Below are 25,324 nucleotides of genomic sequence, written 5' to 3' on the forward strand. Positions count from 1 at the left end.
TCTTTAATACAATCTTTCCTAGTAATTACGACATTACTGAGAGAATAGGTAAATTTTAGGGAAGTAGTTTTCCGTGAGAAGGAAATAACAAAAGTTTTGGAGTGATTAATTTTCATTCCATTTTCAACAGACCATTGTGAAATTGAATTAATGTCATTTTGAAGAATTTGACAATCAACCAAACTATTAATTTTGCGAAAGATTTTGAGATCATCCGCAAATAAAAGGCAGCTAGAACTTATTCTTTTACTTATATCATTTATAAATAATAAAAATAAGAGAGGTCCCAATGTAGACCCTTGAGGAACACCGCATAAACTATTAAATGGAACCGAGAGAGAATTACCTAGTCGAACACAAGACTGTGTATCTGTTAAATAATTTTCAAACCAATTAACGTAGTTAGTGGAGAGACCAAAATTACTTAATTTATTTAATAAAATTTTGTGAGGAACAACATCAAATGCTTTGCTAAAATCAAAATAAATTGAGTCAATTTGACCTTGATTTTCAACTATAGACATTATGAGATTAAGATAGGAAACTAAATTAGTAGTAGTAGATTTCCCTCTTGTAAATCCATGTTGGACCGAATTGATCTTATTTTTGACATAAAATGAAATGTGTTTGTGAATAATTTTTTCAAAAATTTTAGAAAAATTGTTTAGGATAGAAATGGGTCTATAATTAGTAACACTGTTTTTATTACCATTTTTGAAAACTGGAATAATGGATGCTTCCTTCCAAAGTAACGGGTAAATTCCTGTTTTTAAGCTAAGATTGAATAAAAAAGTTAAAACAGGCAAGAGAATATTAGAGCAACCCTTGATTATAAAATTAGGAATGCTATCAGTACCTTTACATTTATTAGGTTTTAGCTTTTTAATAGCTTTATTTACATCATCGAATGTAATATTAGGCAGGGACAAACAGTCAGTAATATTAGAATCATAAGTAATGAAATTAGAGTTACAATTTTGTTGAACAGATTTAAATTGACAAGCAAATGCATTTGCAATTTCTTTTTCATCTGTGATGTGAACGCCATTTATTATTAGTTCTGTGGGATTACTATTAGTTTTTCGAAACGTTTCTACATATTTCCAAAATTTATTTGGTTCGTGCTTTAGGTTATCATCAATTGATTGTAACCATTTGAATTTATCAGATTTAATCATGGCTTTGACTTGTTTTCTAAAATTAGAAAAAATTTGATAATGATGATGTTTTATATTTTTTGTAATTTTTATGAGCTTTATTTTTTTTCTTTATAAGCTGACGTAAATCGTTTGAAAACCATTTAGGATAGCGCGATTTTTTAACAAAGGTGACAGGGACACAAAGGGATATAGCATTGTTTATAATTTGAGACAAGGAATTTGCAGCAGTGTTTACATCAGTAGTCTGATATATGCTAGTACAATCATAATTGTATAGAATAGAATAAAGATTCAGATAATCACCTTGAGAATAATTTAAATAAGAACTGATTAGAGAGTGCTCCGGTAACGATAATTTTACTTCAATATAAATAGAGATAGATGGATGATAAGTATCCTCTAAAACTAGGGAGTGATCGGCAAGTTTAACTGTACTGTTTTTATCATTAGTAAAAACCAAATCAAGAAGCTTTTTACTCGTAACGGTAGAGCTAATTTGAATTAATCCAAGAAGGCAGGACGAGGAATATAAATCCTTAGCCTTAATTTTAGAGTAATAATGAGTATCATTAAGATTGGAACCAGTTGACCAGTCCATACCAGGAGTATTAAAATCACCAAGGATTACTATTCTAAAATTATGAGTGTCGAGATTTTTTTCAAGAAAATTAAGATAAGATTTTAAGTGAATATGATCTGTATCAGGAGAGAAATAATGGTTATCTAATAACAGATTAAAACCATCAGTCATTCTAAGTTCAACCCAAACGCATTCACTAATAATTTCTAAGTCAAAACGTCTTTTAGTAAAAGGTAACTGGTTGCTAATCGCTGTTAGGACACCACCACCTCTTTTTTTGTTAGTGTCTTCAAACAGTCTATCTGCACGAAACACAGTATAGTTATTTGGAAATAAATTAGAATTAATAACTGACTCAGATAACCATGTTTCAGTGAGAAAGATAATGAGATCATTATTACTCACTATATTCTGAAAAATTTCATCAACTTTAGTGTTAAGTCCACGAACATTTTGGTAGAAAATCTCGAGATGATTAATAGAACTGAACATTGAAAATTAGAGCGAGCAAGACTAAGACTAAGAGGCATTTCCCTGAGAATCAACAGAGTTCGAATTAGCAGAATGCGCAAAGTGCTGCTCAGGCTTTAATTTACCATAAAATGGTGCAATTAGGCAACCAGCAGGCCAAACTTCAGGTTTGTTAATGGAATCGAAATCCCTCACATCAACAGTGATGTGAAAGGAAGAATATGATTGATATTTGGTTTTTAGTTTAGTTACAGCAAGAGATCTTAGCTGAAGTTGATTCTTCAGGGAGTCCTCTATACTGTTTGTGTTGACTTTGGAACTAAATCTCGAAACAAATAGAGATTTAGTTTCAATTCTCTCAGGGGCCATTTCAATGCTACTCATGGCCAATGTTCCAACTTTAGGTTCTCTTTTTTTATATTTTTTGTGAGTAACTAATTGAAAACCATCAGATACGTTGGCAGAAGTTGAAGCATTGGCCTGATTTAGTTCAATATTGTTATGTCTATCATTAGCAGGAGGAGTTGTTGACACAGACTTCCTTGTTGCTGACGCATCAGAATTGCAAGTATGCAAGTTGTCAGCAGCTTTGTTCACAGACACTACCTTGCTATATGATTTCTTAATGGGGTCATTAGACTGACAAACAGAAGAAATACTATGAGATGATTTAGAGGGGCAGCACCCCTTTGATAACATTTCTGCCATTTGAAGATTTAGGATAGAATTTCCATTTGCAAGTTCAGCGTAAGACTTCCTAGGGCCCTTAGCTTGCACAGATTCATATTGCATTGATTCAGAAGGGACATTACCCTTATTAGTGAGTACATTAGAATTAGTTTTCACAAAAATTTCGGCCACCTGAATTTTCAGAGCCGCATTTTCGTTCTTAAGTTCTATCATCTCCTTTTGGAGACTCTTCACATATTCCAAAATGTCGCTCACTGTGTCCAGAATGTTCACACTATTTAGTCGAACAGTCTCAACCTGGACGGAAAGTGAATCTACTGAAGGCAGGCTTGGTAGGTTGAGATCCCTTGAAGGTGAAACGACTTTTTTTGTAGGTGAGATCACCTTTTTCTCACCTGGAGAAGTAGGACGCACTGGCGTGTTGTCCCCCTGTGTTGATTTCATTGCACTCACACACTTTTTACACTTAAAAGTAGAACTGCCACTCTGCATGTAGATATCATACTCGGCCTCACCAATATTTAGGCAATCGAGATGATAATGAAGACCACAAGGCCCTGCACACTTCAGAAACTTTTGCCTTCCAAAAAAAGGCAAGTTACACACAAGACAGACGTCTTTACTAGGCGCCATATCCAAATTACAACTTCGATGCACCTGCTGTACGCTGCAAGTTACGGGAGCTACACGCACACAACCGAACAGCATGACGGCTCACGACCGAATAATAATAATAATAATAATAATAATAATAATAATAATAATAATAATAATAATAATGATCATAATCATAATAATAATAATAATGGTAATGATGATAGTGATGATAATAATGATAATGATAGTGATAATAATAATAGTAATAATAATAATAACGATCATAATTTATTTATTTATTATTAATATTATTATTATTATATTAATAATATTATTAATATTAATATTAATATTCTTAATATTATTAATAATAATAATAATAATAATAATGGTAATGATGATAGTGATGATAATATTAATAATGATAGTGATGATAATAATAATAATAATGATCATAATCATAATAATAATAATGGTAATGATGATAGTGATAATAATAATAATAATAATAATAATAATGATAGTGATGATAATAATAGTAATAATAATAATAATCATAATCATAATAATAATAATAATAATGGTAATGATTATAGTGATGATAATAATAATGATAATGATAGTGATATAATAATAATAGTAATAATAATAATAATAATGATCATAATCATAATAATAATAATGGTAATGATGATAGTGATGATAATGATAATAATAATAATAATGATAGTGATGATAATAATAATAGTAATAATAATAATAATAATAATAATAATAATAACGATCATAATTTATTTATTTATTACTAATATTAATATTATTATATTAATAATATTATTAATATTCTTAATATTATTAATAATAATAATAATAATGGTAATGATGATAGTGATGATAATAATAATAATAATGATCATAATAATAATAATGGTAATGATGATAGTGATGATGATAATAATAATAATAATAATAATAATAATGATAGTGATGATAATAATAGTAATAATAATAATAATAATAATAATCATAATCATAATAATGGTAATGATGATAGTGATGATAATAATAATGATAATGATAGTGATTATGATAATAATAGTAATAATAATAATAATAATGATCATAACCATAATAATAATGGTAATGATGATAGTGATGATAATGATAATAATAATAATAATGATAGTGATGATAATAATAATAGTAATAATAATAATAATGATCATAATCATAATAATAATGGTAATGATGATAGTGATGATAATAATAATAATGATGATAGTGATGATAATAATAATAGTAATAATAATAATAATAATAATAATAATGATCATAATCACAATAATAATAATGGTAATGATGATAGTGATGATGATGATAATAATAATAATAATAATAATAATGATAGTGATGATAATAATAATAATAATGATAGTGATGATAATAATAATAATAATGATCATAATCATAATAATAATGGTAATGATGATAATAATAATAATGATGATAGTGATAATAATAATAATAATAATAATAATAATAATAATAGTGGTAATGATGATAGTGATAATAATAATAATAATAATGATAGTGATGATAATAATAATAATGATCATAATCATAATAATAATGGTAATGATAATAATAATAATGATGATAGTGATAATAATAATAATAATAATACTAATAATAATAGTGGTAATGATGATAGTGATGATAATAATAATAATGATAGTGATGATAATAATAATAGTAATAATAATAATAATAATAATAATAATAATAATAATAATAATAATGATCATAATCATAATAATGATAATGATGATAGTGATGATAATAATAATGATAGTGATGATAATAATAATAGTAATAATAATGATCATAATCATAATAATAATAATAGTAATGATGATAGTAATGATAATAATAATAATGATAGTGATGATAATAATAATAGTAATAATAATAATAATAATAATAATAATAATAAGTAGTGATGAAAGTGATAATAGCAATAATAATAATAATAATTTTATTTATTTATTTATTTATTTATAATATTAACGTGAAAAACAACAGCACAAGGCCAATTACAGTTTAGCACAAGATACAAAAAACAAAACAGAAGAAATGATGATGAGAATGAATGATAGAAATGATAGTGAGATGGAATACAGTCAATATAATAGTCAACAATAATCTTTGACCAAATGCAACAAAATAAATAGCAATATCTGACAATAATAACAAGTAAGGATATATCATGATAAACTCAAAAGGTGTATACTACATATTAAATGGATCCAATCTTAATCCATGCAAATTAGCATATTTTATACATCTGCAGACCGGAGAGAGAGATTTTGAATTTCTATTATAAAAAAAATGTTATGAAATCTTAAACTCTTAGCAGGAATACGAAGACTGATATTGCTTATGAATGATTCACAATCAATATCACCCTTAATGACTTTACAAAAAAAATAAATAATCAAGATCTTGACGTCTAGAAAATAAACTACAGCAGTTACAATATAAAATATTTACAGTTAATCTCATATTTATAGTCATCGGAATTTGGTAAAAATCTATACGAACACAAGGAAATAAATGTTGTTTGAACATTCTCCAATTTAGCCGAGTCAGTGGAAGTAATGGAGTTCAATAATAATAATAATAATAATAATAATAATAATAATAATAATAATAATAATGTTGATAGTGGTAATAATGTGGTAAAATGAAAATAAGTCGACATGTTTTAGATAATAAATGGGTTTAAAGCTTTGGATCAAAGGCATTCCTTCCTCCCCAGTTACTGGTGGACCAGATGCGTCGACCACTCCTTGCACATGTGGGAGTTTTGTTTGGGGCGCGTTGCACGTCTGGCTCTGTCTGTTTTGTATATTATCCGCTCCCAGCAGAACGAGACCAAATAAATCTCATTTACGATCAGATGGAAGAGAATTTTATGTACGACCTCCAGTAAAGACATGCGCACCCGCGATCACAGCAAGAATGGCATATGTCAAATCAAGTCAGTGCAGCCTTCGCTTTTGCCGAAAAATGAAATTTGTGCGAGATCGTGCGTATTTGCTTGTTTTCCGCACAGAACCAATACGCGGTAATTGTAAAATACTACATTCAGTATTCCCAACGTAACACACATAACGATTTCTCTCTTCTTACCGCTTAAGCGCGACATTCATTTTACTGCTTTAGGCTTTTAACATATTATTTTTAGAGACGTTTAACATAGTAATAATTATAAATTGGAAACTTACCACTGCAATTTCACCTAAATTGCAAAGTTAATTATTGTTTTTAAATATTTGCAAAAATTAAGTAAAGTCTACTACTCCACGAAACTTATTGCATTCCTGATATAAGTAACATTAAGGAAGCCGTGAAAAAAAATCAACAAGATTCCAGATACCGATGTTATTACTGCAATACGTTATATAAATAATATTGTTGAAATATTAAAATGAAAAATAAATCATTACATAACCTTACCGTTTGTTTTAAGTTCACATTTATAGACTGGGGGGAAAAAAGACAGACGTATATCACGGCCTGCTGGAGTATAGTAAACCCAGAAAACATTTTATAGCAACAATGTTGAAGAAAGATATTTTGGTTTTCAGAAGTTGCCGTCATTAAACAGAAACCAACATGGAGGTTTCATTGCACCTAATTAGAAATTCGTCTTTCAGGTATGTAATAAACGATCTTCACACAAAATAATGTACGATACACGAGCGGTATGTTTGTTTTCATGTTCTCGGAAATTAAAAAAGCTCAACTACGTTTCGCTTTTTCAATCTTTTCCTCGAACATGAAAACGTCAACATACCGCTCTTGTAACGCATATTACTATTGTGTTTTGATATATTTTATGTTTTCAGAAGAATTTTGGAGTAATGCTTAGCTTTATTAAAATTTGGAAAATAATTTGGAAAATAATTTGGAAAATAATTTGGAAAATAATTTGGAAAATAATTTACATAAATAATTATACGAATAATATTGAATAACATAGGTGTCGAACCCGGGCCACCTGCATGGAAGACAAGTGTATTAAATAAGTAAACATATTTTGAATTATGCACGATTGTAGTTTTATGGAAAGACATATTGTGGTAGCACTCGCATATACATTGATAAATAAATAAATAATACATTTAGCCTACTAGATCCCGTAAGGGCAAGGGTCTCCTGATTGACAGGGCTTGGCTCAGCAGACTTCACTCGTTAGGTGAGCCGATCCTAAGGAGTGTTCCATGTACACAAACACTATATGCACTTGTAAGATTCGCACCACACTACACACTGAGGACGGTGGCTTCTAGATTTCTCCATAGCTGTCTGTCTCTTGTACTGCTCGTCCAATGTGGTCCTGCCTTCTTCTTGAAGAAATCGGCCCATCTAGTCGTCTGGCGTCCCACTCTTCTTCTGCCGATCCTGGGATCCCACAATGTCAGTCTGTGCGTCCATCGTCTGAGGTCCATCCTTATCACGTGCCCTCCCCATTTTTTCTGCGGTGTTTAGGACGTCTTTCAAGCCGGTACGGTTGCGTAGCTCCTCGTTCCTGACTTTGTTCCTCAGAGAAACTTGCAGGATTTTTCTTTACATACTGCGTTGGCAGGTTTGAAGTATACGCCTCTGTTTTTGATGTTAGGGACCAGGTTTGGCATCCATACAGTAGTACAGGTAATACACATTTTTCCAGGGTCTCAACCTTTAAGCTTAGCTTCTGGAATTTGTCTGTAAGTATGAACTTTAGAGACCAGAACTTCTTCCATGCCATGCTGATTCGTCTCTTTATTTCTTTCTCTGAATTGCTGGATAAGGACAGGTTCTGGCCCAGGTAGGTATAATCATATACATTGATACCGGATATGAAATCGGGAAAAAAATACGAGATAACGAATAAAGGCGTTCTGCAAGGTTGCAGTAGAGTTTGAATCGCATTATTTAACTTATATATAGGGGATGTGCTAAGTGAATAGAACCAATAAGTAGCAAGAGGAATTTTTATATTAATAGAATAATATCAATGCACTGCTGTTCGCTGACGACCTAGATTCGCATTGCACTTTGAGGAAGAATAATATATAGTACTTACATACAGTGAGTAAAGCAAAAGCATACAAACGCAAGATTTCAACATTTAAAATTTGAAGTAATGCTTTTCAGAGGAAGCATCCTGTGAGATAAAAATCGTAATAGTTTATAGCGAAGTACCGAAGTACATATGATATTACAGTGCAGGAATTCTGTATTATCATATGATGATAGATGGGTGGAGCGGAGAAAAATTCTCTCCATCATGATTTAATTGCCGTGCCCGTTTTCATCATATATAGGTATATATGTATTGAATTGCTTTGTGTGGTATGTGGCATTGTATGGGACAGAAACACGGACATTACTAATAAGTGAAGTAAGTGAAGAGATGCGACTAGAATCATTTTAAATATGGATATGGAGAAGAATGGAGCGTGTGAAATGGACAGATAGAATAAGAAATGAAGAGCTATGTTGGCAAGAGTGGAGGAAGAAAGAATGCTGAAAAAGATCAAGAGAAAAAAGAATTAGCTGGGTCCCTTACTGAGAAGAAACTGTCTGGTAAAGGATGCACTGAAAGGAATGGTGAATGGGAGAAGAGTTCGGGGCAGAAGAAGATATAAGAATGCTAGGTTTGCAGTTAATGAATTGAACGGGTTACATCAGCTTCTTGTCTATGCGGATGACGGGAATATGTTAGGAGAAAATCCGCAAACGGTTAGGGAAAACACGGGAATTCTACTTGAAGAATGTAAAGCGATAGGGTTGGAAGTAAATCCTGAAAAGACTAAGTGTATGATTAATGTCTCGTGACCAGAATATTCTACGAAATGGAACTATAAAAATTGTAGATTTACCCTTCGAAGAGGTGGAAAAATTCAAATATCTTGGAGCAACAGAAACAAATATAAATGGCACTCGGGAGGAAATTAAACGCAGAATAAATATGGGAAATGCCTGTTATTATTCGGTTGAGAAGCTTTTGTCTCTAGTCTGCTGTCAAAAAATCTGAAAGTTAGAATTTATAAAACAGTTATATTACCGGTTGTTCTATATGGCTGTGAAACTTGGACTCTCACTTTGAGAGAGGAACAGAGATTAAGGGTGTTTGTGAATAAGGTTCTTAGGAAAATATTTGGGGCTACGAGGGATGAGATTACAGGAGAATGGAGAAATTACACAACGCAGCGCTGCACACATTGTATTCTTTACCTGACATAATTAGGAACATCAAATCCAGACGTTTGAGATGAACAGGGCATGTAGCACGTATGGGCGAATCCAGAAATTCATATAGAGTGTTAGTTGGAAGGTCGGAGGAAAAAAGACCTTTGGGGAGGCGGAGACGTAGATGGGAAGATAATATTAAAATGGATTTGAGGGAGGTGGAATATGATGATAGAGACTGGATTAATTTTGCTCAGAATAGGGACCAATGGCGGGCTTATGTAAGGGCGGCAATGAACCTCAGGGTTCCTTAAAAGCCAGTAAGTTAGTTAGTTTTTAGTTAGTTAGTTTAGGTTTGCAGTTAATATTTTGCCCTTGGGCAGAAAACTACATTCATACATTATCTAGGTGTAACATTCATTTTCTCAACTGTATAGCGTATGACAGGTAATCGCATGGCGAATTCTCGACCTCACGTTGCCAAATACAATCTGGCTACCCTGAAAATAGTTGAAACAGCGTCGATATATAACTGACTTTAAAACTTTCATATTAGTATGTTTGTGATTATCTAGCTAGAATCTGGCTACTACTTCTAATAATGAGTCTGTATAAACACAATTCGTTTATTTGTTAAAAATTGAACTCTTGAAGATAGCTATAATTATTTGTACGGACCGAAAGCACGAAGGTGAGTGTAAAAAATGATATCCTGCTGGAGATTGCAGGACTGATGTCTGTTTAATTCCTAGAAACATCACAAACATCTCTTCGCACAATATTATTCAAGCGTAATTAATTTCTTTGAAGCTCTCCCACACAGAGTCTAAGAATGTGAAGTCGACGACATGTAACTTATGTGCCCTTGAGCTTTGTGTGTAAACTTTGCACAAATTCAAGGAATCTGTAATATCTTGGCTTTATCACAACTACAATGCTGTTTGCCGAGAAGTAATATGAAACACAGATCGTGACCCAGTCACGCAGAATAAGTGAGACTGCAATATTGTCTGCGTAGTTATGACTAGGGACCGGATTTTTATGTAATATCATCGTGTGAAATATGTACATATTTATGTAAGAAAAATAAGCTGAATATGTATCAAAATATGTAAAATCATGAAAATATTTAATATCAATATCTGCGCTGGTTTGTGTTGTTAAGTCTAGATATTTGTAGTCTGTACAATTTTTAATTTTCTGTTCTTCATGAGGATTTCTACTGTTTCTGGTGCTCTTCCGCCGTCTCTGAGTATAATAATTTCTGTATTGTCCACATTTATATCAAATTTGTTTTTATTGCATCATTTTACCATGATGTTTATTGTTTCTTTTAACATTGTAAGGTTTTTAGACCCTACTACTATGTCGTCCGCTTATGCGTATGAGATTATTCCCTTCTTGATTTTTACAATACAGAGTAGTTGTATGAGAAAGTTTGCCTTTTGTTCACTCATATTTACAGTGGGCGGTAAGGGGTGAGTGCCTCTTTTACTTCCTGGAACTAAGGTGTTATATTTCGTCCCGAAATATGGCCTTTCTCGAGTAGGTGAAAAGGCTTTTTAAATCTGTATAATTCAAACTGTAAACTTCCCCAGCAGAAGTTTTCTTTTTCCTTTTAATAATAATAATAATAATAATAATAATAATAATAATTTATTTTATTTATTTATTTATTTATTTATTTATTTATTTATTTATTTATTTATTTATTTAATGTGCTGCACAACAGCCAGTGGCCAATTACAGTTCAGCACAAATATAACAAAAAACATAAAACAAAAATAATTATTACACATAAATATAATTACAATTAATTACAATAATGACGATGAATGGATAACTAAGAATACTATGAGACAATGTTAATTGAGTATAATGCCTAAAATAATACATAAATGATAAATCGTTGCCAAGAGCAAACAAAGTCTATACATTGAAGGGATCGAATTCGCAGCCATGCATGTTGGCATTTTTAATGCATCTGGAGACTGGTGAAAGAAATTTCGAATTTCTAATATAGAAAAGTTTGTGGGCTCTCATATCTCTTGTTGGAATACGTAAGGTAATATTGTTTAAGAAAGAGTCACAGGATATATCACCTTTGAGGACTTTACAAAAGAACAGATAATCTAGCTCATGGCGTCTAGCATATAGATAATAATAATAATAATAATAATAATAATAGTTTTATTTTCCCTGGCAGAGTTAAGGCCGTCAGGCCTTCTCTTCCACTCAACCAGGATCAAATCATATACAGAAAAATACACACCGGTATACAAATATTAACTTAAAAATAATAATAAACATAATTAAGTAAAAAAGAGAGATTTAATACATACACACAATCAGTAAAGAGAAGTAGAAATGAATAAAACCCCTAAATATGTAGATTTATGTAACACCAAGCCATAATATGTAATGTGGGGTAAATATGTAAAAATATGTAGTATCAAATTTTAATATATTAATGGTAATTACAAGATTCGCAAAGATTTTTTTTATTTATATACGGTTATCTTGCAAGGAATATAATACGTAATTACATAAAAATCCGGTCCCTAGTTACGTCATCGTATCATAAATGCTTTATAAAATATAAATCTGACTTATTCCTCTCCATAGATATCGTTTAAAGTTTCAAACCGTTATTTTATACCAGTCATTGCTGTCCGCAATTTTATTACATCAGAGCGTGACCACTGATATATAATATAGGGTAATTGTCACTCCTATCATTATCGTCTTAAATTTCAGCTGTCTAAGTGACCTTAAGGTTTTTCAGAAGGGGGATTATTACCCGTTCCACTCCACCGCTGTAGAGTAACAACACGTCTGACCGTGAAACCAGCGGGCCCGGGTTCAAATTCTGCTCGGGACAAGTTAACTGGTTAAGGTTTTATCCGAGATTTTCCTTCAACCCATTAAAAGCAAATGCTAGGTAACTTTCGGCGCTGGACGCTAGACTCTTCTCGATAGCATTATCACTAGGCCTGAGCAATATACGCCGTTGTACTACCAGTGCGCTTAGTGCGCCTCTGACTTTGAGTACGTCTCAGAGTTGGGGTCAGTTAACGCTGTGTCTTTGGTTCGTTTGAACTCATGCGTATCACCACGGTAAGTTAGTCCTCAGCATTTGGGTGGCTGAAAGCCACTCCTTTGACTTCCAAACACAACTATCTGCTAGAGAAAAATTGAAAGACATTATTTTCTTTGAATAATTTCGAGGGAAAAATTGTTCCGGAGCCGGGTATCGAACCCGGGACCTTTGGTTTAACGTACCAACACTCTACCACTGAGCTATTCGGGAACTCTAACCGACACCGATCCAATTTTTCCCTCTATATCCACAGACCTCAAAGTGGGCTGACAACCGTCAAGCAACCAACTTCGAGTGCACACTAACTCCGGGTTCGATACCCGGCTTCGGAACAATTTTTCCCTCGAAATTATTCAAATCAACTTTACAGGGAGTTATACCTGAAAATCTTGATTTGCATAATACACGTCACTGTTCGTTAACAGAAAACCACAATTTAAGTCACACGGAGTTAGTGTGCACTCGAAGTTGGTTGCTTGACGGTTGTCAGCCCACTTTGAGGTCTGTGGATATAGAGGGAAAAATTGGATCGGTGTCGGTTAGAGTTCCCGAATAGCTCAGTGGTAGAGCGTTGGTACGTTAAACCAAAGGTCCCGGGTTCGATACCCGGCTCCGGAACAATTTTTCCCTCGAAATTATTCAAATCAACTTTACAGGGAGTTATACCTGAAAATCTTGATTTGCATTATTTTCTTTGTTAAAGAAAAATTGCACTATTTTTAAGACATGTTATTTTCTGTCTATAGAAAATACACCTAATATGACATTGACAAGAATCAGCCTTTTTATTTCACTACTAGCCGTACCCGTGCGCTTCGCTGCATCCGTTAGAAATAAATATAAAGTAATTACATAATTAAAATAAGACATTTGATCCAGGGAACATTCGTGTTTGATAAGGATAAATCGTTTATTATGTTACTTAATTTAAATTGTATTAAAAATATTAAAATGCGATCATTTTGATCCAGAGACACTCATTTGGTGCAATGACAATTCCTTTAACATGTTTCTTAATTGTTACTACAAATTTTGACTACAGATTTATTATTATGTTTATATTATATTATATTATGAAAAAGTGTGTTGATAACGGATGCACTCGAATTAGAAAGTTTTTAATTTGTTGTGGGAGCTCTTGAATCTCAGGAGGAACAACTTTTACAACAGCGCAACATAATCTGCTTGGCTCATTACCCATTTTTTTTTGCATTGCATTTATTGCATATGTATTTTAACACGATTCAATTGAGCATAGTTAAAATTTGAATTATAAAATAATGGATTGCTAAGCTAACGTACTATTACTGCATACTAAATCAATGCACTCTCGTTGTTCGTTAATTCTCTGAGATAAAAATGAATATGTTCATAAACATTATTATAAGAAATACAGGAAATGAATATACAGAATAACCTATCAAGTTTTCTGTGCATAAGAAGCTATTTTAATCTCACCTGTCCTCAATTCACTCAGAAGTTACTGTAATAACATTATAGCATTATGTCCATCCAGAGAAACTACACTTTCCAATGATGAAATAATAATTAATTGTACAAATCGGTTAATTTAGCTTCCGATATTACTTCATACAAGCACAGAAACATTGTCTGTAGGCTATGTTTCATAGCTTTCGATTGTTGTGTCCAAGGCCCCTTATAGACGAAGTCATTTGTTTTTTATTTCAATACACCGCCTTAGATGGCAGTTATTTTAATTTTAAAACTCATTTATCTCATTAAATATCAGTCCTATCAAACTTTTTCAGAGAATAAAACTTATCAGAAATCATTTTTAAAGAAACTTTTGTTATGTAACAGATTTCTCAAAAATCAATAATAAGGGAGATATTTCGATTTATTTAATTCAGGCCCCCTTATAACCCCCCTTTAAATATTGTATTTTGAATGCCATATAGCCTATAATCTAAGTTACAACGAACTTAATTTATATTCCAATTTTCATGGAAATGGGTTTAGCCGTTATCGCGTGAAAAGGTAACAAACATACAGACAGACAGACAGACAGACAGACATACAAACAAAAATTTCAAAAAAGCAATTTTCGGTTTTAGGGTGGTTAATTATATATGTTAGGACCAATTATTTTTGGAAAATCGAAAATTACCAGAAAAATTTCGGCTACAGATTTATTATTAGTATAGATGTGAATGTGATGGTGTATTATGTTTTTTACGTAATTTTTCATTTCGTATATTGTTGCAGTGAATAAAAAACCACATTTTCAAATTTTCAAAGGAGAATGATTACCTGTTGCTAGAAAACACAGCCTTACATATAGAAAAAAAAAAACTTCGTTCCACTTCTGCAGAAACAATGAGGACATATTTGAAATATTTTACAAAAGCATTATTTATCTTAAAACCTGTATCTTTATTAGAAATTTCCTCATTTGAAATTGTCACAAATTTTACGTAGAGCTAAATATCCATAATGTTCATCCAGTATTTTTTTCATCTTGTTTGCTACGTTTTTCCTGTTTTGTGTTCCAAACTATTCGTATTCAGTTTCGTCACAATATCATTGACTACATGTTATTTTCTGTCTGTAGAAAATACACCTACCATGACATTGACAAGTATCAGTATTATTATTTCACTATGTTTATATGATAGAGTATTACGTTTTTATTTTACATAATTTTTCATTTCATATATTGTTGCAGTGAATAACAAACCACATTTTCACATTTTCAAAGGAGAATGCCTGTTGCTAGAAAACACAGCCTTATACGAGTATCGAGAGAAACTTCGTTTCACTTCTGCAAAAACAATGAGGACATTAATGATTATTTATGTGATACGGGGGATAAGTAGTTTTTACTAGCAGACCGATATCGAGGCTGCAATTGAGTAGCCCGAGACTAGCAAATTCTACATAAACTCACGAATTGTATAATTATGTTTTTTTCTCCACATTTTACGCAATAAAAATATATTTCTTAACTAGTGGCTTGTGGAGCAAATGCTGAAAACTAAGTTCATTATACGTTCAAATAAAAATTTTTCTGATTTATTTTCAATGAAGAATATCAGACATTTTGAAAGTTATTTGCTTCCATAATAATGAAACATACTCCCTCTGAATGGTTATTTTTATAACAAATACTTTTTCTTGAACCTATCCACCTTCAGTTTTTGAGTTTAAACTCGAAAACCCAAGTAACAATATCAAGACGATCAGTGGGTTTTCCATGTGGGAGTAAAGCAATAGCTATTTCAGGTCATTGTGGATTATAGACGAAAGTTAAAAAAAGTCAGGTTTGCTATGCTTTCGAACAATAGACATAGCATCTTGGTATAGCTGCTGCATGTAGAGGGTAAAATCATTTTATCCTGCTAAAAGATCTTGCTAAGAGAACCTCCGGGTTCCTTAAAAGCCAGTAAGTAAGTAAGTAAGTAAGTAAGTAAGTAAGTAAGTAAGTAAGTAAGTAAGTAAGTAAGTAAGTAAGTAAGTAAGTAAGTAAGTAAGTAAGAGATCTTGCTGAAATGATCGGGAGACTACAACATTTTCTAGGCCCCTTATTTTATCAGTAATACCTTTTGGTCTTTCTTAGAAACTGTAATTTTTGCGCTCTTTCGAGCCAATACTGAAGAGAATGACGTATATAAATATCTACACCATACCGCCATGTATAAATATATTATAGGTTATATTTATCCATCATATCGCTATTAAGTGTGAAAAAGACCCAATTCCATTTGATTAATAACTATAAAAAAATATTTGGTTTTTAATAACAATATTATTATCTTACGTAAGTTTTGTAGTTACATATATAGGCTACTATATAGCCGCCATTCGGTAAATTATAGAAATGAAGATCTAATTTAAGATATTCTCTACATATAATTATATAACCCCAAAACGTTTCACTTTCATACCGTCAATATAGCATTAATATGTATAATTAATGAAAAATACTCGCATCATGGTATTAACTATAATAATATTTAATTTCTAATGGTAATAATGTCATCAAACCACCTCAAGTTTTGTAGATTTTTAATATCCAATACACAGCTGTACTCAGATAATTACACACCGCAGAATCAGACCTGTAAATTATTTTTAGTAAGTCTTGAAGTTTTTAATAACAAATTGAATTTGAGCTCTAATATATCAGCAATCCTGCAGGTCATGGCCTTCTTGTAATATTGTTTATTGTAGTGTGTGTATTTTGTTTTATTCTGAAATGCAATTAGTTCTCAAAACTGACGAAAGATGAATTTTGGAAAATAGGAAAATTAAGTAGGAAAACTAACGCTTCACTTTAATTTACTACTTTTCTGAAGATCCTTGGATACCAAGCTTAAAAATGACGGATCATTGATCAAAATCCGTTCAGCCGTTTTCCCGTAATTTCCATTACCAGTTCAAGATGTTACATTATTTAATATCAGATCTGTTGGGAGGATCGTTGACTTCTGAGTATTCTTTTGTCTGTTGCTATGTGACTATTGAACAAAACACACTCGTATATCCTTCCACTTACTTCTCTAGGGAAGTAATGCGACTTACAATAGCAGCCAACACTATCACGGTAAAATCCCCTAAAAACAAGCTAATAACAGCATACTTACGGCAGTGGGAGTGGAAAAAGGCATTAAATATTTTGTAACATTATATGTAAACAGGTAGGATACATTTCAAGCTTGGATAGGAAGCGATTTTTGCCAAGGCTTTGTATCGTAGTTGCTGTTGAGACATTTGTTCCGATTTTTCTCCGTCGCCGAGGAAAGCTAATGGTAGAAAAGTTACGCCAGAAGATTCGACGGATGATAAGACAACAGAAACACCTTTCCGTTTATCAAGAACGAAATGGGATTCTCGAGTTGCGCCTGTACTTTCTTCAGCTTTTATAGATATGTCTGGAATATGATGGAGTGGGCAGTGTGAAAAACTGCTTTCAAGATATGGAACTGAGAAAACATCTGGAACAATAAATCCAACGCAGAAGACCTTGCACTAACTTTGATTTAACTTGTGTTCCTCCAATCGTGGTCCGTGATAATATTTCCCGCTTTTTGCTATCATTACAGCCACCGAGAGCACTCTGATGGCGTCATCATATTAAAAGACTAGCCGTACCCGTGCGCTCCGCTGCACCCGTTAGAAATAAATATAAAGTAATTACATAATTAAAATAGGACATTTGATCCAGGGAACATTCGTGTTTGATAGAAGGATAAATCGTTTAATATGTTACTTAATTTAAATTGTGTTTAAAATATTAAAATGCGATCATTTTGATCCAGAGACCTCTCATTTGGTGCAATGACAATTCCTTTAACATGTTTCTTAATTGTTATTACCAATTATTTTTGGAAAAACGAAAATTAACAGAAATATTTTGGCTACAGATTTATTATTATGTTTATATTATATTATATTATGAAAAAGTGTGTTGATAACGGATGTACTCGAATTAGAAAGTTTTTAATTTGTTGTGGGAACTCTTGAATCTCAGGAGGAACAACTTTTACAACAGCGCAACATAATCTGCTTGGCTCATTACCCATTTTTTTTTGCATTGCATTTATTGCATATGTATTTTAACACGATTCAATTGAGCATAGTTAAAATTTGAATTATAAAATAATGGATTGCTAAGCTAACGTACTATTACTGCATACTAAATCAATACACTCTCGTTGTTCGTTAATTCTCTGAGATAAAAATGAATATGTTCATAAACATTATTATAAGAAATACAGGAAATGAATATACAGAATAACCTATAAAGTTTTCTGTGCATAAGAAGCTATTTTAATCTTACCTGTCCTCAATTCACTCACAAGTTACTGTAATAACATTATAGCATTATGTACACCCAGAGAAACTACACTTTCCAATGATGAAATAATAATTAATTATACAAATCGGTTAATTTAGCTTCCGATATTACTTCATACGAACACAGACACATTGTCTGTAGGCTATCGTTCATAGCTTTCGAGTGTTGTGTCCAAGGCCCCTTATAGACGAAGTCATTTGTTTTTTATTTCAATACACCGCCTTAGATGGCAGTTATTTTAATTTTAAAACTCATTTATCTCATTAAATATCAGTCCTATCAAACTTTTTCAGAGAATAAAACTTATCAGAAATCATTTTAAAAGAAACTTTTGTTATGTAACATATTTCAAAAAATCAATAATAAGCGAGATATTTCGATTTATTTAATTCAGGCCCCCTTATAACCCCCTTTTTAAATAACGTATTTTGAATGCCATATAGCCTAAAATCTAAGTTACAACGAACTTAATTTATATTCCCATTTTCATGGAAATGGGTTTAGCCATTATCGCGTGAAAAGGTAACAAACATACAGACAGACAGACAGACATAGAAACAAAAATTTCAAAAAAGCGATTTTCGGTTTCAGGGTGGTTAATTATATATGTTAGGACCAATTATTTTTGGAAAATCCAAAATTACCAGAAAAATTTCGGCTACAGATTTATTATTAGTATAGATTGGAGGTGAAGGATTACATTGAGACATATTCTGAGTTTTTCCTGGATACAGGATATAGGGATTTGACATTGCTTAATAAATATAGGCTATGCAGAGTGAATAATAAGTATGGAATATTGCTAATAACATCTTAAATTTTAATTTTACAAAAAAAAAAAAATTATACAAAAGCTGTTGGAGATCAACCATACAATATGATGCCTGTGATCGAAAGAAGTTCGTTATTTAAGGATACAGGGTGTGACAGTAAACTTATTTTTTAAATGACGCTCTAGTAAAAAATATATATTTATTTTTCTTTCGTTTTTGTTGTTCTCTTGATCAACAGATAAATTTATTATCATAGCCTTTTATTGTTAATTTTGTTTAAATTTCGTATTTTATTTTTTTATTATTCTATTGCATTGAATTTGTTGTATTCTTCCTTACGTTTCCCTGTTAACTATTTGTACAAACTAGGCTGTTTTTATTATATTCCAATCTTCAGATCTGTATTTTACTTTCTTTGTTCTATTAAGGTATTATTTTCATATTGTTTAGTGTCGATTTTGTTATGCTATTATTTTTTGTAATATTTATTTTTTTCAATTTATTTATTTATTTAATAATAACATATACATAAAAACGTTACATTAAAATACCCCGAAAGAGCAAAGCTCGTGTTCGGGGACAGTTCCGTTACATAGATATACATACTTTGTAGACAAAATACTTTAGAAAAAAGCTCACATAAAGATGATAATAAAATTAGTAAATAATAATACTAGTAATAACTGAGTGAAAAAAGAGACGATGTTTAGATTGATGGATTAATATTAAATTATTATTATTAGTATAATTAGTGCAGGTCATGTCGATATAGTAACCAAGATAAAATAGAAAAATACACTTAGGATAGAAATAAACTTGTTTTACAATACATGGTACATAATATATATACAGGAAAGTCTGTCATATAATTTTTTTAATTCTGGATCTGAAAATTTCATTGCTTAAAGTAGTCAATTCTGGATAAATTTTATTATCGAATTATATAGACGTGGACCATAATTTGTACTGTGTAGTAAAGCTGCAGATGTGAAACATTTAGGTTCAACTAATTTAAGAATTTCATTTCGTCTCGTATTATGAGCATGTGGCTGAGCTACAAATTTCGTTCTATTTTTATGATAGAATTTCATTAAAGAGTATTTATAAATTTGGTCAATTCTAAAAACATTCAATTCAGAATGGATCAAATTTGTTGGATAATCCAGTCGCCTTTTCAAACAAATTTTGATTATACGTTTTTGCAACATAATTAGAGGAAAAAGAGCAGCACTTTCAGAATAAGAAGGCATATAAGGCGGAGCTCGTTCAGACCGGTCTATCTCGACTAGCCAGTAACAGTGAAGCGGTGTTGCCTAGTTAAATCGTCGCGAAGTCTCGCTAAAGCGTCACGTATTAGTTTCTTTCTTGCGCGCACAATACTTATGGCTAGGAATTAGTTTTAAGCTGTGCCATTCGATAGAGCTACGAATTCTGAACTCAACAGTACAAGAATGGCAATTATATGTCAACTGGTTTGCGTGTTATCGCTTTAAGACTAAACAGAGATATCCAACCTACAATATACAGCATATTTTGCTCTGAAGTCCCTCTCTGTAAACGAAGATAGATTCTGTTTATTTTCAAAACATTCTGTTTATTTTCAAATTTAGACGTGTATTGTTTTCTCTTGTGTAGTGTGGAACTTACCGTGATAATGTCTCTTGGAAAATAACGCAAAACAAACGTGTTAATTATTTGGACGATTTTCAGAACCGTGTATTACTTCATCGTATGAGATTCGAACTCACGACCAGCGTCCCGCAAGAGAGCAGATCGCGCGGGCTCCACGGAGCACTGAGGGACGGCGCGCGGCGGAGAGAAGAGAGGGGAAAGGGCCTACGCGGCGAGGGAGGCTGCGCGCGCAGCTGCTACGTGCGGAGTGAAGGGGGGGAACGGACCCTCCCGAATCTTCTAGAGAAGTCCGTCCGAAGTGGAGATATCCAGATAATTCGAGAGGACACCCGTAGAAATTTCTCGTAACTATGATTTTGCTATAAAAGAAGAAACGCGAGTGAACTTGGGCAGTTTTCAGTTTATTCAGCCATTCAGTGAGTAAGCCAGATCAAGCAAGCCAGTACCGGAGTTCGACTCGAGTGTGCGTCCGCAACTGTGTCAGCATCCGAAGGCCTGAGTTCGAGTGCAGTGGACCGCAGTTGGAGGGACCTGAGTTCGAGTGTAGTGGACCGCAGTTGGAGGGACCTGAGTTCGAGTACAGTGAACTGTCTCTGAAGGTCTGTGAATCGAGATACTGTGAACTCGAGTGACTGAGCTAGAAGAACTGTGAACTGAGAGCTGACAGTTCTGATCTGTAAATAGTGCTTTGTAAATATTAGTTAAGATTAACAGTTCATTGTTGTTCGTAATAGTCCAAGTAAATTGTCATTGTCGTTTGTGGAGTGCAATAACGAACGCTGTGTTGCTGTGCGGAGAGCAAATCCCATTGTTGATGGGAGTGAAGTTAAATTGTAGAGAGTGAAGAATAGTTATTGTTGTGACAATAAATTACATTGTTGTTGAGTTGAAATAAATTTACAATATTTTAAATAGACTATACTAGTAGTATGTGTTAGCAGTGCCATTATAGAACGTGGAAAGGAAGAAGAAAGCTGAGAATAACCTCAGATACGATTTGCACTTTCCATTGGAATATTATACGTGGTATAAGACGAAATATTACTTAAACGTATGAGACATTTGCTTGATATTGTAAACATAAACACTCTTGCCTCTTTTTAGATGAGTTATACGAAGAGTATTACCAACGTTCTTGCTTAAGAGCATTAAAAAACTTTATAAGATAAGCAATTTAATTACATTTCACTTTTAAAATAAATACGGGCATGCTAGAAACGAGAAGATTTTACAATTCCAAAACTCAATTTATATTTTAAAAACCTCGCGTTATATATAATATATTACATTTTATATGTTTTTCTAATATACAAATTTACCTTCAATATATTAACGATGTTATTGGGTCACGGTTTTCACATTCACTTCTATATAACTACCTTCACTCGTAGGATATGCCACAGGCCAGAGTGATAGAACATAGAACCCTGGACCTCTAGGTAGGTATAAGCCTGAGGATTAAATTAAATTAGATAGGCTTGATTTAACAAAGTAAAAGAAAGTAATCTTCAATTTCAATGTGAGTACTGAATTAGACCTACATATGAACAGATTATGCTTATATTCTTATAGCCGGATTCATAGCCAGACTATAGAACCTTGGATCTCTAGATACGTAAAAGTTAGAGAATAAAATAAAATGAGATAGACTTAGTTTTACAGAGAAAAATAAAATAATCTACAATTATTTCAGTATGAATACTGAATTATGTATGAACACATAATTCTTATGCTTACGTTGCATTATAGCCAGATTCATAATCAGAATATAGAACCCTGAATCCTAAGTAAGGTATAAGCTAGAGAATTAAATTAAATTATATAGGCTTCATTTAGCAGAGGAAAAATAAATTACTTATCAACTTCAATATCAATACTAAATTATGTTTCTACAGGGACATCATTTTATTTTTACTTCCATTTTTATTGAACCTGAGTTTTTGAATGTACTTCACTCCCACCCCTTCTACTAATGAAGTTCCAACTCCACACAGAACCAAGACCGCAGATAGTAAGCACTACTGAGTTACTGAGTATAGTACGTTCCAGAAATATGTTCGCGTTTTCCAATGACGAAAGAGCTTTCAATATTGAATCATATTTTCGCACAGGTACTGTCCGTTTGCCTACGTCGCATCCCGATTTCCCCCACCTGCTTCTGCTCGCCCCTCTGTAAAAGCTGGGCTGTTTTAGCTCTTTTCTGAAAACATTAATTTCTGTTAGGAATTGGACGTTTACGTAATATTATACAAGTGTTTAAAATAACTTAAATAAAAGGGCCTCGTTAAGTAATTAACTGTCACGTGATTTCCTCCCTTTCTACGACCCTACGACATAACCACCTGCACGGACAGTAGGTAGTATGTCTGAGTAATTTTATCTTTTCGGATCGGGCAGAAGTGAAGATTGAATTTACAGTACGTAAGGTACTCTTTTACAGAGTAGGTACAGAATTATTTCAACATGAGTTACTAGTACGAAGGACGAAACTGGCAATTGGAATTAGATGCAATAGTCTATAGTGCGATAATATGCACAAAAGAACTGAAGCCTGTATCGAAATGAACGGCCACCATTTTCAAAATTGTGTTTAAATATTCATATTATGATTATTTTTCAATTTAACTTCTTTCTCTATATTGTACGCTAATGTGCTGTAGACAGTATAATATACATTGCATAATGAATACGTTCGCATGGATAACTCACTTCGTGAGTAAAAACACGTATTCTTAATACAGTACTGTACTTTGATTAAAGAAAAACCTAATGAAAATTATCAAACTCAAAATCGCGATATTTCCTAGTTTACGTAAATGGATGAACTACTTTTCTTCCTTCCTATACCTAGTAGAGTGATTTGTGTTTTACGCCAGTATCATCGAACTCCAGTCGTGGAGGGGGGGAGCAAGCTGTGTTGCCGGTTCTCTAAAGGTATAGACAGGTTAATATTAAAAATGTTAGTAAAAATAAAATGATGTCCCTGTACAAACATGTTTACGTTTTATTATCGCTAGATTCGTAGGCTGCCTCTACAAACTCTATCTCATCTTTCCTGTGGAGAAATAAACAATAATAAATTGAGCACTGCTGTACAAGGAAGTCTGAAAATTTGGGTAAAGTTTCTCGCCCTCAATTTTTTCAGGAGAGAATTTCCACATGTTAGATAGTGCAATACAATACGCAGCATTCCTTTTTTTAAATTAAGACATTCTTTGTTTGACATCAGAAAAGTTAATTACTTAGGTCTAAGGGTTTTTGAAGGGCGTGTGTGTCCGTAATTGTACTTAAGAATTTCTCATGTGTCATATACTTCGAAGAAGTCAGTGTTATATTCAACGTTGGCTGGTAAAGTGATACGAAGTTCAGTAATTTCCTGATATTTTGTCTTGTGCATAATCTGATTTTAAAGTTTGCCCAGAGGCTGACGGTTCTGGCAATGTAAGTTTTATCGACATATTTTATTGATGATAATTATTTTAGTGGTGCTGATGGGCGCCTGTGTGTGCGGTCAATAACATTTCCACCCCATTCGGCAGACTCTAACCTGATTTATTTGGAGTAGAAGATCAATAGCTTCACAACAGCCACCGCTACTGGATTCACCGCCTCCTGCTGTTGCTCGATGGTCAGAAGGCTTTGACAGATTGCAGCCTCTCACGCAAGTCTGATCACCTGCTATGCTCAGCTTATAAACAAAGATGAGCAACTCAATGTAACAATGTTACACGTGACTTCGAGACGGAAAAATTTAATCTCTCTATATATTTAAAATGAAGTTCTACATTTCAAGTTGTGCAAAATAAGACCGATTCATAAAGAAGATTAATGCAGCTGTTATTTTTGGAATGAAGGATGGGCAGGAGATGTAGCACTGCGGGCTAAAGCAGGGAGATGCACTATCACCTTTACTTTTTAACTTCGCTCTAGAATATGCCATTAGGAAAGTTCAGTATAACACAGAGGGTTTGGAATTGAACGGGTTACATCAGCTTCTTGTCTATGCGGATGACGTGAATATGTTAGGAGAAAATCCACAAACGATTAGCGGAACCGCGGAAATTCTAGTTGAAGCAAGTAAAGCGATAGGGTTGGAAGTAAATCCCCAAAAAAGACTAAGTATATGATTATGTCTCGTGACCAGAATATAGTACGAAATGGAACTATAAAAATTGGAGATTTATCCTTCGAAGAGGTGGAAAAATTCAAATATCTTGGAGCAACAGTAACAAACATAAATGACACTCGGGAGGAAATTAAACG

At 32.5% G+C, this 25,324-nt stretch overlaps 1 protein-coding gene across 2 annotated transcripts in view; it reads right to left on the bottom strand.

Moving 5' to 3' along the window:
• Dh31-R (Diuretic hormone 31 Receptor) overlaps positions 1-25,324 on the bottom strand; it is a 1,450,252-nt gene that overhangs the window by 389,208 nt on the left and 1,035,720 nt on the right. The window lies entirely within an intron of this gene.

Source organism: Periplaneta americana, chromosome 13 (assembly GCF_040183065.1).
Source record: "Periplaneta americana isolate PAMFEO1 chromosome 13, P.americana_PAMFEO1_priV1, whole genome shotgun sequence".
Classification (NCBI taxonomy): domain Eukaryota; kingdom Metazoa; phylum Arthropoda; class Insecta; order Blattodea; family Blattidae; genus Periplaneta; species Periplaneta americana.